This window comes from Giraffa tippelskirchi, chromosome 6 (assembly GCF_054371585.1).
Source record: "Giraffa tippelskirchi isolate mGirTip1 chromosome 6, T2T-mGirTip1v1.2.pri, whole genome shotgun sequence".
Taxonomy (NCBI): Eukaryota; Metazoa; Chordata; class Mammalia; order Artiodactyla; family Giraffidae; genus Giraffa; species Giraffa tippelskirchi.
In genome coordinates, this window is record NC_137280.1 from 74,213,839 (window position 1) to 74,230,279 (window position 16,441).

The window sequence follows — 16,441 nt, forward strand, 5'->3', positions numbered from 1 at the left end:
TTGACCATTTCTGGAGGTTTGCCTGGAACCACCTCCTCCGGGAAGCCTTCCTAGATGCCCTGCCTTGGAGGAATGAGTGCCTCCTTCGCATGAGCTCTGAGGCACTCTGCCCCTTCACCAATCATTCTCAACTGTAACTGGACGTTGTCTGCCTCTCTAGTGGTCTGTGAGCCCTGGCCAAGGGATGGGTACCAGGCAAGTTTCACTGATACATCCCAGAGCCTGCACACAGTAGGGCTGCAGACATGTTTGGATGGGGAGGGTGACAGAGGAGACAGAGAAAAGGAATTTTTTTTTAATTAGGGCCCATGCAAGAGGCTCTGGGGGGGGGGGGTGTCCACAGACCCCTGAAACAACATGAGCCAACTTTGACAGGGTACTTGCTGAGGACTGGACCCAACACTCTGTTTCCTACAGTCACAGGCCTATTTGGGGCAGGAGTGTTCATGTTGATCTTGGGACCCCACTTGGTTCAGGGCAACTGCAGCAGAGGGCATGGGGTCCATGTGACCCCTTTTCTTTTGGCCATGCCATGAAACTTGCAACAGCTTAGTTTCCCAACTAGGGATTGAACCTGCACCCTTGGCAGTGGAAGCGTGGAGTTCTAACCATTGGACAGCCAGGGAACTCCCCTCTGTGATGTTTAGCATCCCTGTTCCTGGTGTTAGGAGGGGAGCGCAGGCCTGGGAGAGGTAGAGGGAAGGGCAAGGTTTGGGGGCAGGTCAGGGTTTGGGAAGTGGAGGGGTGATGGACAGACAGGCTCAGAGGGTTACAGGACCTGGCATTGAATTTTGATCTCATTGTAAATGAGCCTGTGTGAAATGGAGGGGACCTTACCTGGAGAGGGACTTCCCAGGTGGCGTTAATGGTAGAGAATCCACCTGGCAATACAGGAGACATAAGAGATGAGAGTTTGATCCCTGGGTCAGGAAGATCCCCTGAAGAAGGAAACGGCAACCCACTGCAGTATTTTTGCCTGGGAAATCCCATGGACAGAGGAGCCTGGCAGCCTACAGTCCATGGGGTCGCACAGAGTCGGACCCAAATGAACACAAACACTTTCATACCTTACCTGGAGAAGGTGACAGTCAGGAGCACACCTGGGAGTCAGCCAGTCACCCTGAGCTGAAACCCTGGCTGTGCTGCTGACCAGCTATCTGACCTCAGGCAGGTCACCTCAGCCCCCTGGACCTGGGTATCCTTAGCTTCCAGGAGGTAAGAGCAGCAGTGCCTGCCTCCTGGGGCTGTTATGAGAAATGAATGAGCCAGTAGTGTCCATTAGTGTGAGTGAGCAGCGACTCCGTGCCTGAGAAGCACTTTCCAGGGGCTGGACTGGGAAGGGATCTGGTGTGCCCTGAACTGCATGGCGTGGCGTGGCTCAGATTTCGCTGTGATTGAGACAATGAGGCTGCTCATTAATTGAGGGCCTACTGTGTGCCCGGCCCCTTGCCTGCCTCTCCAGCTCGCTTTAGAGAAGCAGGCAAGGAGCTCTCTCCTGAGACAAACGAGCGCCAGCTGGACGTACTTACTGGATGCCTTCTCTCGCCTTTGTTTTTTTAAGCAACAAACAGTTTTAAAAACAAACTCGTTTATAGAGTCCCAGGATCTCAATTAGTGTGCTCATTTATTACCATTTTCTGAGCACCTGCTCTGAGTCAGGCTGGGTTCTCGGGGTGCTGGCTTACAGCTGTCTGCCCGACAGCTGCCCCCCTCCAGAGTGGGGCACACAGGGGCAGGTGCCCCCCCCTGCCACTTCCCTGCATGACCCTGGGAGAAACCTGTCTCTGTGAGCCCAGAGGTGAAACGCAGAGGCTGGGAGCCCCAAGGTGTGGGGTGCAGACTTACAGGGATGTGAGTCGGTGGGCCCATGCCCTACAGGTGCCAGATCTTCAGAGGGGCAGAGCCCCCTGAATGCCCATAATAGACCCCAGGACCTGAGAAGACAGTGCCTAGCCCAGCCCCAAGGGGGACAAATCCATGCGGGACCTCAAGGTGCGCGAGTTGGCTAGAGAGCAGCAGGCTCCCTGAGGTCGTAGAGGTGCATGGGATCACAAGGCTGCCCAGAGTCATAGGCTTCCTAGGGTCACATGGCCACTGAGGGCTGTATGGCTGCCCAGGGTCATACAGCCACTGAGGTCCTACAGACACCCAGGATCACACAGCCTCTCGAAGTCATCCAGCTTCCCAGGACTGTACGGCCAAGCGGATCATATAGCTCTCCAAGGTCATATAGCTTCTTGAGGTCACAGGGCTTCTCGGGGTCATGTGACTACCTGAAATCATACAGCTACATGGACCCAAAGTCTGTGCAGCCTCATACAGCCTCCCATGGCCGTAAGGCTACTTGGGGTTCTTATGGCCGTCTGGGATCATGTAGCTTTTTGGGATCACATGGCTACCTGGGGTCATACGGTCACCTGGTCAGACATTTGCCAGGAGTCATATGCTATCTGGTCAGCGGGTGACCCGTGGTCATGTGTCCTCTCAGAGTCACAGAGCTACCCAGGTCACATGGACACCCAGGGTCCCAGGTGCATCTCATTGGAAGTTTAGGCTCCTTCCAGGACATTCTCTTGCCTCTGTGTCCTAGGTGAGCACACACAGACACATACACACCATGGCTGGAATGCCAGCCTCTCAATTCCCTTCCCCACTGGGGCCTAGGGAATGACCCGTGCCCTTATTAAGGGATCCCTCCTGTCAGATTCCCTGGGGGGCCTGTAGTCACTGCTGGAGCCCCAGGTATAAGGCAGCCTGTGCCCTGGCGGACAGGGACCCGGGAGTCCTCACGTGGGGACAGGTGGGTGCCGGCCCCTCTGGGTTCCAGTCCCAACTTTACCCCTTCCTTGCCAGCTTCACCTGAGCCCTATGCTCAGAAGGGCCCCGCACTTGGTTTAACACTCTGCCTCTGCTTGTGAACAAAGGGATTTTATTTTTCATTTTATCCAAGGGCCTAAAAATTGTGTAGTCCGTCAGTCCTGGCTGTGAACCAGTCTCTGCTTCTCCATCTGTAAATTGGGGACACGGGTTCAGCACTAATGCTTAGAGCCCAGAGGTAATGAACGGTGGTAACCATGATGGACTGAACACGAGCTGGGGCTCAGCCTGGTCAGGGTCGCCTCACACCCACAGCAGCCCTGGGCTCGACGTTAGTGTCCCCGTCTGAAAGAAGAGGGAACAGAGGCACAGAGAGTTAAGCTGGCAGGCCTGACGTCATGCACGGGGCAAGTGGCGGGGCTAGGATTTGAACTCCTACTGCCTGGCTCTGAGTCCTTGTGTCCTTTCCCCAAGGTCGTGGAGCAGAGAGCCCCCAGACAGCCAGGGAAGGGAGGGGCTGCAGCCCCGCTCAGCGTCTTGAGTCCACTTGTCAGCTCAGCTGTGAACCAGATGACCAGGTGACCTGGAGAGGAGGTGGGAACCAGCTGCCCACGGCGGGTGGAGGGTGGGGTGTCTGGCAGGTCTTGTCAGAGTGAAGGGTGAAGGCAAGTGATGCGTGGGACTGCCCCCACCCAGGGCCTCTGGCGCGGGCTGCACCTGCTGATGACAACAAGGGCAGGGAGGACCTCTGAGGTGCTTCAGCCAGGTCACAGTCCTCAGGCAGAACTCCCACCCCCACCCCCGCACGGTCAGCAGCCCCGTCAGTCCTCTGGGTCTACTCTCTCCTCCTGCCTTTGTTCCTTCTATCAGCAGTGCCCTCCTTCCTCCTTGGGTCTGCCTTTCCATGCTTGCCTCCTCCAGGAAGCCGTCTAAGACCACCCAGTGCAGAGACATCCCTGCCTCCCTCAGCAGGCAGCAAAAATAAAGCTGGGTTGGGAAATTCTTGGTGGTCCAGTGGTTAGAATCTGGGGCTTTCACTGCTGATGGCCCAGGTTCAGTCCCTGGTCCGGGAGCTAAGACCCCACAAGCCATGAGGCCAAAAGAAAAAGGACAAAAAAGCCGGGCTGTGACTATGTCCTCAGTCACCATTTACAGAGCTGTCTCTACTTTATAAGGCACTTTGCCTGTCCACGGTCTCATCTGGAGCTCCCAGGAACCCTATGGGGCCAGATTTTTTGTCCCCATTTTGCAAATGGAGACCTAAGAGGCAAGGGAAGGGCCTGAGTTCACATGGGGGTGTAGTTGCACCAATGACTGGCTCTAATGCAACCTCCCTGGGTGCCAAGGGCCAGCCCACGTGACTGTCATTCATTCGTGCAATAAATGTGGACTCACACTTGGTCTGTGCCAGTTGCTGTTGTAGAGGCTGAGGAAGCAGAGATGAGAAACACAGACCAGCACAAACCCTTCCTCCTGGAATCTGCACCCCACATCAGGAGACGGGCAGTGAATAGGCAACACACAGTAAGGGGCTGCAGAAGCAGGAGGGAGGAAGTGCCAAGCTGGGAGAGGTCATGAGAGACCCCTTGTAAAGGGCCTGAAGCCAGGGAGGGGACGGCCCTGAGGCTGTCCATCCTGAAAGCAGCCCGGTCTCATGCTGGGGGCTGGGCAACCGCTCCACTCCTGCTAAGTGCAGGGGCGCCTCTTACCGCTCTTCGCTGTGGCTCTGCCTGGCCGGCCTGCCTGGCTGTCCCCCTTGCCCCGGCCGCTGGTCCCGGGACCCTCAGCTCTGCAGGATGGGCGGCGCTCCCTGCCTCGCTCCTCCTTGGCTGCCTGCCCCGGGCTGGCACGAACACACACGTGGCCACTGCAGGACAGCACGGCTGACGAGAACGTGCGGGCGCTGGGCAGGTCCTAGCCCTGCTCACAGGGGCCCGGCGTCTGGGGAGTGGAGGCCGGGGCCACAGAGGAGCCCATCCCCTCCCAGGCCAGGTCGAAACCAGAACACCCTCTAGAAAGCAGCTAAGTGGGGCCCCCTCCTGGTTCTATGGCTCCTGAGTCCATTCACACATCCTCACGTTCACCAGTTCACACAGCCACTCATTCAGCAAACAGAACAGATTGTCCACGCAATGCCGGGGTCTCACTGAGCCTATGTGACGCAAACAGACTAAGTCCTCACTCTCGGGGGACTTATATTCTGGTGGGGAGACAGCCCATGGTTATAAATTCTATGGAGAAAAAGAAAGCTGAGGAAGGCAGCCGGGGAGGGGACGCTGCTGTCTGTTGTGGGTGATCACGAAGGCCCCCTGAGTGGGAGTGGGAGTCAGGAGGGTCTGGGCAGAGGGGGGCACACAGACTTAACACTTTAAAAGGTCCTTAGGGCAGAGGCAGAGCAAGGGGACCAAAGGGGGCTCCTGAGTGAGTGCAGGGGAGAGCTGCCCGTGGCAGTGAGGGGAGCAGTGGCTGGACGCACCTCAGAGCCACAGGACTGACAGGTAGCCCTGCCGGGAGATGCGGAGTGAAGTCGCTACCCGCAGTGAGAATCTGTCAATAAGCCTCCTCAAGCCTCAGTTTTCTCTCCTGGCCAGTGGAGCGCTAGGACCTCACTCCCTGCCCAGGCTCTGGTGCGGAGCAGCCAAGGAGCCTTCCTGAGGTCTGGTCAGTGCTGAGCCCTGCTCTAGCCCAAGGGTACAGCACATGGCAGTGGTGGTGGTGCTGGTGGTGGCGGTTTAGTGGCTGAGTTGTATCCGACTCTTGCGACCCCATGGACTGTAGCCTGCCACGGTAGGTACTTTGCAAATGGTGGTTCCTTATTTATTTTTGACTGTGCTGTGTGTGTGCAGGGTCTCAGTTCCCTGATTGAACCCAGGCCGCTGGCCCAGAATGCTAACCCCCAGGCTACCAGGGAACTCCCGGGCTTCTTACTGCTTTAAAGGAGATGGTAGAGGGCAAAGGCGACGAGGGGCTGGAAATGGAGTCGCCATGCATGGGGTTAAGACAGGAATTTGGGGGACAAGGGCAGTAGCCCCATGTGGTGACTGCCCCCACAGGGTGGGTGCTATCTGACCATGTGGTCAGAGAGCCTGAGAGAAGTTGCCGGGTAAGTATGGGGTCCAGATTCAAGCGCGTGGGCTGCTGAGAGTGCTGACCCCACTTGCCTGGGCAGCCGCTTCAGGGGGCCCATTCTCCATGGCATGTCCTGAGCTCCCCCAGCTCCGAGGAGCTCTGAGTGTCAGGGACGAGGTCCCGGGGTCACCCTCCCGGCAGCCTGCTGGGGGGCAGGGAGCAGAGCGGGCAGCCGAACCACGCCACCTGGGCCGGTGGGGTCGGGGTCGGGGGCTCTTTGGCCCTTCCTGAAAATGCAGGTCTGGAGACCACCCCAGGCCCCCCTCTGATCTGGGCTCAGAGCTGGGGGCTGGGGTGGAACCGAGCGGAGACCCTTTTCTCCAGGCTGCCTGGTGAGGAGGGGACAGGGCAGAGGCAAAGGGGATCTGACTCAGGAAACAGGGACAGGAGCAGTCAAGGGCAAAGACGGCAGGGTTCAGTGGGTAAAACTAGAGCCAGGGTAAGTGATCAGGACTGAATGTATAAGCAGGGTTAGGATTCGATGTCTGACCAAAGTTCTCAGAGTGTGAACAAGGATTAGGGCTCAGTGAGTGAGCAGAGTCAGGACTCAGTCCATGGGCAAGGTCAGCGTTCAGCCTGTGCGTGGGATCAAGGCTTCGTGTGTCATGAGGATCAGAGTTCAGTGCAGATCAGGGCTCAGTCAGGTACTAGTTTCAGGATGAGTCTCCGAATGGGATCAGCGACCACCTGTGGGACTCAGGGTGGGGCTGGTGCCTTGAGGCCAATGTGGCTGCTGCAACTCTGAGGTGGACTCAGGGTTGCCGGGTCTTCTCTGCGCAGTTCAGCTCCATTCAGCTTCTTCTGTCTTTCATTTATCGTATCCGACTCTTGCGACCCCATGGACTATAGCCCGCCAGCCTCCTCTGTCCATGAGATTCTCCGGGCAAGAAGACCGGAGTAGGTTGCCATTTCCTTCTCCAGAGGATCTTCCTGACCCAGGAATCGAACCTGGGTCTCATGCATTGCAGGCAGATTCTTTCCCAACTGAGCTAAGAGAAGCCCAAGAGGCCTCTACTCGAATCTAAAAAAGAGTGGATATCTGTATACGTAAAACTGATTCACTGACCACCCGAAACAAACACAACATTTGTAGTAAATCAACTATAGTCCATTTAAAAAAAAAAAAGACACGACCATTATAAAAAAGAGGAATCCTCTGCTCTGTGCCAGGCAAGGCTCTACTGCTTCAGACTCCAAGGTCACTTAGCTGCAGTCCCAGCTCTGGTCCATCCCCCTGGTGGCTTAGCCAGGGCTCCATCGAACTAGATACTTCAAGGCCCAGAGAGGACCAGTGACGTGTTTCTCTCGGGACTCCAGGCTTCCTGGAGAAAGCTCTGAAGGCTGGTTCTTTCAAGGGCGTGGGCAGGAAGGCATTCCAGGCAGAGGATACCACTTAAGCAAAGGCTTGGGGGCTGCTCGTCTCAGAGCAAAGGAATCTGGTTGCCGAGGAGAGTGCTTGGCCAGTGTTAGAGCAGGGTTGGGGGGCGGCGTTCAGCTGTGGACGAAGAGGGCCCCGGGCTCAGAGGGTGAGGCTCAGAGCAGTCTTGTTGGGATGGGCAGCCTCACTGGCTCAGAGGTGGCCCTGGCCAGGTCCCGCCAGGTGACAGAGTGGTTGCTTTGGTGGGTCCTCCTCGCCCTGGAGTTCGCCCACAGTGGGTGGGCCAGAGGCAGCAGACAATGGGAAGGAATGAAGGTGTGTGAGGCCGACAAGGAGGGCTGCTGGGAAGGGGCGGAAGGGCGAGGGAGGGTGGGTGAAGGCCAGGGTGGCAGAGTGGCCGAGGCTGCAAACAACCCTGGGAGGGCCACCGACAGCAAGGGACACGTAGCAGGGGCCTGGGACCCGTGGGGCTGGGCGTCATCTCTGGGTGCTCGGTCCACCGGCCAGGTCCTCGCAGCCTCGAGGCCTCCCTCACACCAGCCCTGAGTGTGCAGACCCAGGCCTGGGGACCTCCCCTCTGTCTTGTGTCATCTGTGCGGGGGTGTGCAGGACTGGGAGGGAGAGCCTGGCCCCCCGGCCCGGCCTGCGGCCCACCCAGACCATGGCTCTGACCCTTACTCTGGCCTGCTTCATCCCCACCACCACAGAGCTTTCCTGAGCACAGCAGGACCAGGTCCTGCCCTGCGCATCCCCTCCCAGTCGCCCTGCCCCCACCCCTGCCCCAGGCCACCAGCTTCTCGGGCCCCTTCCCACAGCCTGGCTTGTGTGTCCTCACTCTACCCAGGTGGCGCAAGCCGGCTCTGGAGGTGACGGCCCGGCTGCCAGAGGGCCAGGGGCGGCCTCCCAGCAGCCCAGGCGGAGGGAGAACTCTGAGGCCCCAGAGTGGGGAGGGCTGGGGCCGCGGGGGTGCAGGCAGGCTGTGGTGCTGGGGTCAGGGCTGCACCACTACAACTGTCCTTTCTTCCCTCAGAGGGCCCATTCCCTTGGACCAGGTGTGGTCCTGACCGCCTTTGCTCAGCTAAGCAAGCTGAGTCCCAGCGCAGTTAAGCGATGCTCCTGAAGTCACCTGTCGGCGGGCAGAGCCAGCGCTAGCCGCCAGGCCGGCGGACCCCAGAGCTGGAGCTCTGAGCCCTGAGAGGTGTCAGGACCATCAGCGGAGAGGGGAACATGGTGCAGGCAAAGGGCCAGTGTGGGGCTGGGGCGGGTCTGAATTCAGAGGTGACTGGGCAAGTGGGGCTGGCGGGTCCTGCCCAGCACCCACCAGGCACCTCACACTGGTGGGCCTGTCGCTCTCAAGGACGTAGCATCACTGAGCCTGAAGTAACCACAGCCAGCCTTTGCTGACTGTTTACTTTGTGCTAAGCCCGTTCATCGCCTGCTGGGATGAGCATCACCCCACAACCTGGGGCCCACGTCCTGAGCTCCACCGAAGGACATGGAAGAGAGTTTGAGAGCAGCACAGTGGCCTGGCCCCACGGCAGGTGATGGCAGAGCACTGACCATCTGTCTACGGCCCCAGGCCTGTCCTCCAGGCCAGGAATAAGGTCATGCTCATCCTGCATGGGTGGGGTACAGGGATGGGACCAGGCCCACCCAGTTCCTGCCCAACCTGCTGGGTTGGTTTGGCCCTGCCAGAGCCCCACGCCTGGGGAGCCCTCTGGTGCCACCCTCCCCACTGGCTGCCTCTAAGAGCGGGGACTTTAAGAGCCAGCTGTGGCCATGAGGGGCGCGGGTCCTTGGGATACCCTCCTTAGCCTCCAGAGGGGACGAGTGAGGTTTGGGGAGCTGGGTAAAGCCTCAAGTCCGCCAGCCTGGTGGGTGAGTCCAGGTGAGCCTAAGGGTGGCCCAGGGCCCGCACAGACCTGGAGGCAGCTGTGTCATCAGAGCCCTGCTCGGGACGTGGACAGCCCCGTCTGGACCCAGACAGGTCACTTTGTCAGCCGGGGCCTCGGTTTCCGTATCTGCCACTTGAGGCTGTGAACCTCCTCACAGAAGCCTGGGGAGAGGGCCTTGGGTTGGCGGCTCTGAGTGCAGGCCCAGGGCCCGGCCCCCAGGAGGCTCGGTGCTCCAGTTCTGGGGTTGGAGTCAAAGGGCGCAGGCTGCTCTCAGATGCAGACGTTCCAGCTCCCCGGCCTCCTCTGCCCGCCTGAAGCCAGACAGCGTGTGTCCCGCCCTGTGCCTCGGGGTGCCCGTGGGTGATGGCACAGGGCACTAGCGCAGGTATTCGGGGGCCTTCGATTCTCTGACGCCACCCGGGGGTGCGGATGGGGGGACCCCTTGGCACCTGACGGGGATCCACTGCCCCGTGAAACACACTCTGGCCTCAGACCCCACGGTGAACATGCTCACACACACGTGCACACTCCAGACGTGGGCACATGTACCTCCACGTGCACAGAGCCCACCTGGAGGCCGCACCCGCGGGGAGTGCCCACCCCCCTCCCTCCGCACACCGGCTCACACGCCTGTCCTCTCCCTTCTCACCAGTGCCGTCTGTCTGTCTCCGCTCTTGTGCTGCCTGATCCCACCCGCATGGGCCCCCTGGCTTGACAACCCTCCCGGGGGTTGTGGGCTGGTGGCCAGGCAGAATTAACTCATCTATGAATGAAGAACTGGTGGGGGGTGAGACTCTCAGAGGAAGGTCATGGGCCCCCGGCTGAGTTCATGGGGGCTCTTGGCTACCGCCTGCGCCTGACTGGGCTCTCTGTGCCTCGGTTTCCTCACCTGTGCAATGGGGCAGGGTTGTAGGGTGGGCAAGGGCAGGGCCAGAGCTTGCTGCTGCTCGTGAAACTATGACCAGGGTTCAGGGAGGCCTCTCCATGCGAGTGGTGCTGAGCCAGGTGGTGAGGAGGGGCTGACCTCTATTAACAGACAAGACAGGGAGAAGCATTCCAACAGAAGGAACAGCATGTGCAAAAGTATTCAGGCCTGGAGGCCTGCTCAAGATCAGACAGGCCCCTGGGAGGCCTGGAGCCAGGGGAGGGTGGGATGGGGCTCAGGGGGCTGCAGGAGGCTCCTGATCTGCACAAGGAGGCTGCCCTGAGCAGTGGTCAGTGGTCAGCCACACTCCCAATCACACTTGCCATTCCTTCTGCTGCGATGCCACCCGACCCTGCCCACACCTCTCCACTCCGTCCACCTGGCTCACTAAGGCTTTCCTCTCCACCACCAAAGCACAAGAGCAGGAGCAACACCATGCTTGGGCCAGGTCAGGACACACAGCGAGGGGCCTCCTGGAGAGGGTTTCCTGGGGGTGTGACTCTACAGCTGGGACTCAGGGCAAAGAAGGGACAAAGAGGGATGGGGGTGAGGACCCTCAGATTGGGCTCATCCAGCAGGCCTGGGGGCCAGGCCTGCTCCTCTCTGAGCCTGATCACCACTAACGAGCTGGTCTGGCAACCCGCAGAGTTTCTCTGAGTATTAGAGAGATGGCCTGAGCTCAGCAGAGTTGAAACCACAGTCCACAGTGGGGTTTACAGCCACCTCCTCCCCCAAAGCTCCTTGGGGCCCTCATTGTGGCCTTTCCTGTTCCTCAACCCTCATCACGGCCCATTCTACAGACGGGCACACCAAGGGGAGGAGAGCAGCACCCCAGCCCTGAGGTCGGGCAGCCCAGGCTGCTCCCTGGGAAGGGCAGGACACACACAGTCTTTGGGAACGACGGCTCTGGACCTGGAGGAGAAACATCGATACCCACCCGGGGGCCAGTGGCCAATTAGTCGAGGAGGAGGAGGCTGTTGCAAGGGCCTGGATTTTGAAATTTGACTGTGACAACCGCCCTGGTGAACTTGATTCACCCACAGGCTGGGAGCCACCTTCTCCCGGGCCTCCCTTCCTGAAAGTGACACCGCTGCTCCCTGCGAGGGGTCCCAGCCCCCTTCGTAACCACCTCCCCTGGATTGTGGGGTATGGGTCTTCCCTTTTGGGGGTGTTATGGGTTGAATTGTGCCCCCAAATTTGTATGTCCCAATCCTCACCCCCAGGACCTCAGAGGGGACCTAGTCTGGGGACGGGGCCTCTACAGAGGCCATCACGTTAAAGTCATGTAGGGCAATCCTGATCCAATCTGACCAGCATCCTTCTAAGCAGGAGAAATGTACCCACAGCTATGCACCGTCTCTGGAGAAGGAGAGGGCAACCCACTCCAGTATTCTTGCCTGGAAAACCCCATGGACAGAGGAGCCTGGCAGGCCACAGTCCATGGGGTCGCAAAGAGTCAGACATGACTGAGGAACTTCACTTTATGCACCGTCTACAAGCCAAGATGGGGGACCTGGAACCTAACCTCCCTCAGGCATCAGGAGGAGGCAAGGAGCCTGCCTTGATCTCAGACTTCCGCCTTCAGAGCCCTGGGACAATAAAAGTTGCCCTTTCAGCCACCCCTCCTGGGGCCCTGTGGCGTGAGTTAGGCAGCCTAGCAAACCAACCCAGGGAGGTAGTTAAGATCATCTACACTAACATCTGGCAGATGCAAACCTCCAATAAGTGTGGGCGACTCCATTAACATTAAAAAGCCCATCACTCTCTCGACAAAACAAAAAACAACTTAAGATCTGTATTCAGCCACTGGAGGAAAGCGGGGTTCTGGGTTTACCTCTGAAATCCTGGCTGGAAGGGCAGCTGGAAGGTCAGCTGGGAGGCACCCTGGGATCTGCTCCACCTCCCGGGGAGCACAGTGCAGGACTTGGGAAGTTTGAGAAAATTCCTGGCTCCATTTGGGAGGGTGGCTGCCTCATTGTGGGCTTCCCAGGTGGCTCCATTGTAAAGAACCCACCTGCCGGTGCAGGAGACTGAATTTCGATCCCTGGGTCGGGAAGATCCCCTGGAGGAGGAAATGGCAATCCACTCCAGTATTTGTGCCTGGAGAATCCCATGGACAGAGGAGGCTGGCGGGCTACAATCCACGGGGTCGAAAAGAGTCAGACACAGCTGAGCTCATGTTACTTATCCATTGGCTCATTGATTTCCTGACTTTAACACCTCCGACTAAAGGTTCCCAAGCACCTACTGTGTGCCAGCTGGCCCCAAACGAGTGCCCGAGCACACTCTCTCTGAGCTGTGCCTTGGCCTTGTGAAGGGGGGGGTGGGGTGGGAAACACATTCCTTTGCTCCCATTTTACAGATGAGCAAACCAAGGCTCAGAGGTGAGTTATTCAGCCTGACCCTGGCACCGGGTACCCACCTCTTTGAGTCCAGTCCAGGGGGTGTGGCAGGGGCTGCTGGAGTGGACTGGACAAGAGAACTGGTCAGGGAAGTGTCAAGGAAGGGGCAACACTCATACAAAGGGGAGCAGAGATCCGAGAAGGGCATTACCCAGAGGGGAACGGCTCATGCTGGGCCTGTAGGTGGGTGCGGCTGTGGCACGGTTGGGGCAGATGGAAGGTGGGGTTAGCAGTTAGAAGTAACACTGAGTCACAGGAAAAGTCCACACTGAGCGTGAAGGACTTTCTCTGAGTCCTTTTCAGTCAGAGACTGGTTTAGATTTGGAAAGTTCCCTCTGTTGGTGGTGTGGACAATGGTCTCCAATAGGAATTGCATGCCAGACACACAAGCAACTTTAAATTTTCTAATAGTTGTGCTATAAAAAGGAAAATGTAATCATGCAATTTATTTAAGTAATATATTTTAGTTAACCTAATATAAATAAAAATCATTGAGGTATTTTACATTATTTTTCTCATACTTACAGCTCATCTCATGTCAGACTGAAGTGTTAGTTGCTCAGTTGTGTCTGACTCTTTGCGACCCCATGGACTATAGCCCACCAGGCACCTCTGTCCATGGGATTCTCCAGGCAAGAATACTGGAGTAGGTAACCATTTCCTTCTCTAGCAGATCTTCCTGATCCAGGGATTGAACCTGGGTCTCCTGCATTGCAGGCAGATTCATTGCAGGCAGATTCTTTACCATCTGAGCCACAAGAACCCAGTAGCCACCTGAGGCTGGTGGCCACCGCCCTGGACAGCACAGGTGTGGAGGAGGGGCTATAGGGGCTGGAGTGGGGGCAGAGAGGCCAATGGAGGGCCGGCTCTGTCGCCACCCCAGATGGGGCACACAAGGACAGACTTGTAAGACCAGTCCCGATGGCACAGGGGGCAGCGCCAGGTCTGGGCCCTGTCACGTGTCCAGCAGGCAGGTCACAGAGCAGCACAAGCTGGTTTCAGCCCAGACAGCTGGTGTCCCCAGCCAGCCGGGCCAGTCTGCTGGCCCCTGCCTACCCCCACTCCAGACTAATGGGAGGCTTCCTGTCGCAGCTGGAGGGTGACCCGAGGCCTGACCCTGGTGGCCCTGGCGGGTGATCCCGGAAGGAAAGCCTCTTTCTTGATGCACTCCACGGTGGGTGGCTGGTGAGGGATTCCCTGAAGACTCCCTCGGGAAGCACTTCACACGCTGGTGGGCGCTGGGCCAGGGCAGCCCCCAGCAGCTGTTAAGAGGCGAGAGCCTCGGGGGCGGGGAGGGCCAGCACCAGCTCCCTCCCGGAGCTTCTGAGGAGCGCCCACGGCACCCAGGTCTGGGGGTGCGTCAGGGTTAACCCCCACAAGACGGCTGGGGCTCTCGGGGAACATGCAAGCAGTCCAGGAGGCCAGCTGCCCATCAGCCCAGGCCCCTGCCCCAGGACATGGGGCAGCAGAGATGGGGTCTCTGCACCACCTCACTTGGGACCCAAATGAGGCACTTCACTTCCCTGGCCTCCACTTGCTCCTCTGTGAATTGGGGGCATGGGGACATCTCTCTTGTGGGCCAGGGTGAGAATTCAGCGAGCTCACGTGTGAGAGCTATCTGTGAACACATGATGGAAGTTTCGTGCTGCTCCTCATTTCTGTTGTGAGTCCTCCTCTGACCTGAGCTGAGCTCTGCTCCGACGGTGTAAGCCCCACCCTGCTTTACCAGCTCACTCCCTCATGCTTTGTTGTTCATCCTCTTTCAAAATAAGCACCTTTCAGAATAAGGTCCTCCTTGGAGGACCCCACAATGCCCACCGTTGGGGTCCCCCCTCCTTCCTTTCCTCTTCCTCTCCACCCCCAAATATTTATTGAGCACCTACTAGGTGCCAGGTGCTATGATGGGCTCTGGGTATTGACCTGGGAATGAAAGAAAGCCCTGCATTCCCGAAGGTGACAGTCTAGGGGCAGACACTAGTGACTTACACAGAGAGTAAATGCAAAATTGTGACTATCTTCAGCCCTTTGGGCTTCTCTTGTGGCTCGGGAGGTAAAGAACCCGCCTACAATGTGGGAGACCCAGGTTTGATCCCTGGGTCGGGAAGATCCCCTGGAGAAGGAAATGGCAACCCACTCCAGTATTTTTGCCTGGGAAATCCCATGGACAGAGGAGCCTGCCGGGCTACAGTGCATGGGGTCACAAAGAGTCAGACATGACGGAGTCAGTAACTCAGTCCTTTGGAGAGATACCTGGCTGGTAGTAGGAAGGAAACAGCAGAGGGATGGATCATTGATAACTGAAAGAAGCACGGAGAAGTGGGTGGGATAGGGGCGGTGGGGGGGGGGACAGAGCAGCCAGTGCAAAGGTCCTGTGGCCAGAGCTCCACTACTGGGCGTGGAGAGGAGCTGGAGGCCAGGGCAGGGTTGAGCAGGCAAGCCCCCTGGAGCGGACTGGGGATGTCGGCCTTGGAAGGACTGAGCCAGGTTGGCGTGCTCTGATGGAAAAGATCAGCCTGGCTCCTGGCATAGTCCTCGGAAGGGGCAAGTGTGGGGCCGAGCTTAGACAGGAAGGCAGGAGCAGAAAGGGAGAGACGTGGGAAGCTGTGGCCCGCAGGAGGCAAGACCCTCTGCCAGGATGGCCAGGAGGCTGGTGTTGGGGGACCAAGGGCGCGTCCCCTCCACTCGGGAAGTTCTTGCACGTAGAGGGCGCTCTCCCGGGTGCTGCTCCCGGCCGCCAGCATCTCCCGCCTCTCTTCGCCGCCCCCAGACTGATTCTTGTGCGCAAGGTCAGTCCGGGAGCCCCTCCCGCAGGCGGTGAGCGCTCTGCGCATGCCCAGCCCGGGAACCACCCCCCGCCCCCTCTCCCCGCCCCGCTCCCCCCGCCCCTCCCCCACCCTCCCCCTCCCCCCGCCGCCCTCCCCCTCCCCCCCGCACCACTAACTAGGGGCGGCAAGCCCTCTGCGCATGCCCAGCCAAGGACCCCTTGCCCGCAGGCGGCGCGGTTTCCGAACTGTTCTTAAGGCCGCAGAGGTCAGTGGACCCTCTAGGGTTAGGCTTTTTTGCCGCGTCCTGGGGAGGATCAATAGGGAGCCCACTGTGGCCATACGCCCGAGGACCCTCTCCATTATGCACGGACTCAGAAATAAAGGTGGCGTTGGCCTTTCCTAATACCTTCCTCTTTTATCTGCTCACTGAAAATTAGTTGGGGCAAGGGGGGCAGGCCGGTAGGGGGTGGTGGGGAGGAGCCGAAATCTAGGTCCGGACCTGGGCGGCAGGTGAGCTGGAGGGGGAGATGGGGTTACTCTCCAGGACTTCGTCTCCCACTAAAGTTCTAGAGTCGATGCTTCATCCTGGTGGGTCCATGCCCTGCCTGCTTACCCTCCCCCCACCCCGCCCTCCCCCTGGGATTTTTGCTTCCAGTTTCAAGTATCTCAGGCTCTTCCATTTCCATTCCCCTATCCTGAGATGTCTTGCCAGGCTGATCCTTTGGGAAAAGATAGTGGAGGAGAATGGATTCACCATCCAGTGGAGAACAGCGTTTGACCTGGGATGGGGCTTAGCTGCAGCTGGGCTGTGAGTGTGGGTAGGAAGAGCTAGAAGTTTAGGGGAGGGGAGAGGGCCCCACAGGGTTGTCCTCCTGTGCCTGTGAAGCTGGGCACCAGATTTAGCCTCATTAACAGACACAGACACTGGAGTTTACAGCAGAGAAAGTTTTATTGCAGGGCTAAGCAAGGAGATCAAGATTGCTGGGAGAAATACCAACAACCTCAGATATGCAAGCCCTCTAATGGCAGAAAGTGAAGAGGAACTCAATAGCCTCTTCATGGAGGGTGAAAGAGGAGAGTGAAAAAGCAGATCATGGCATCCAGTCCCATCAGTTCAGTTCAGTTCAGTC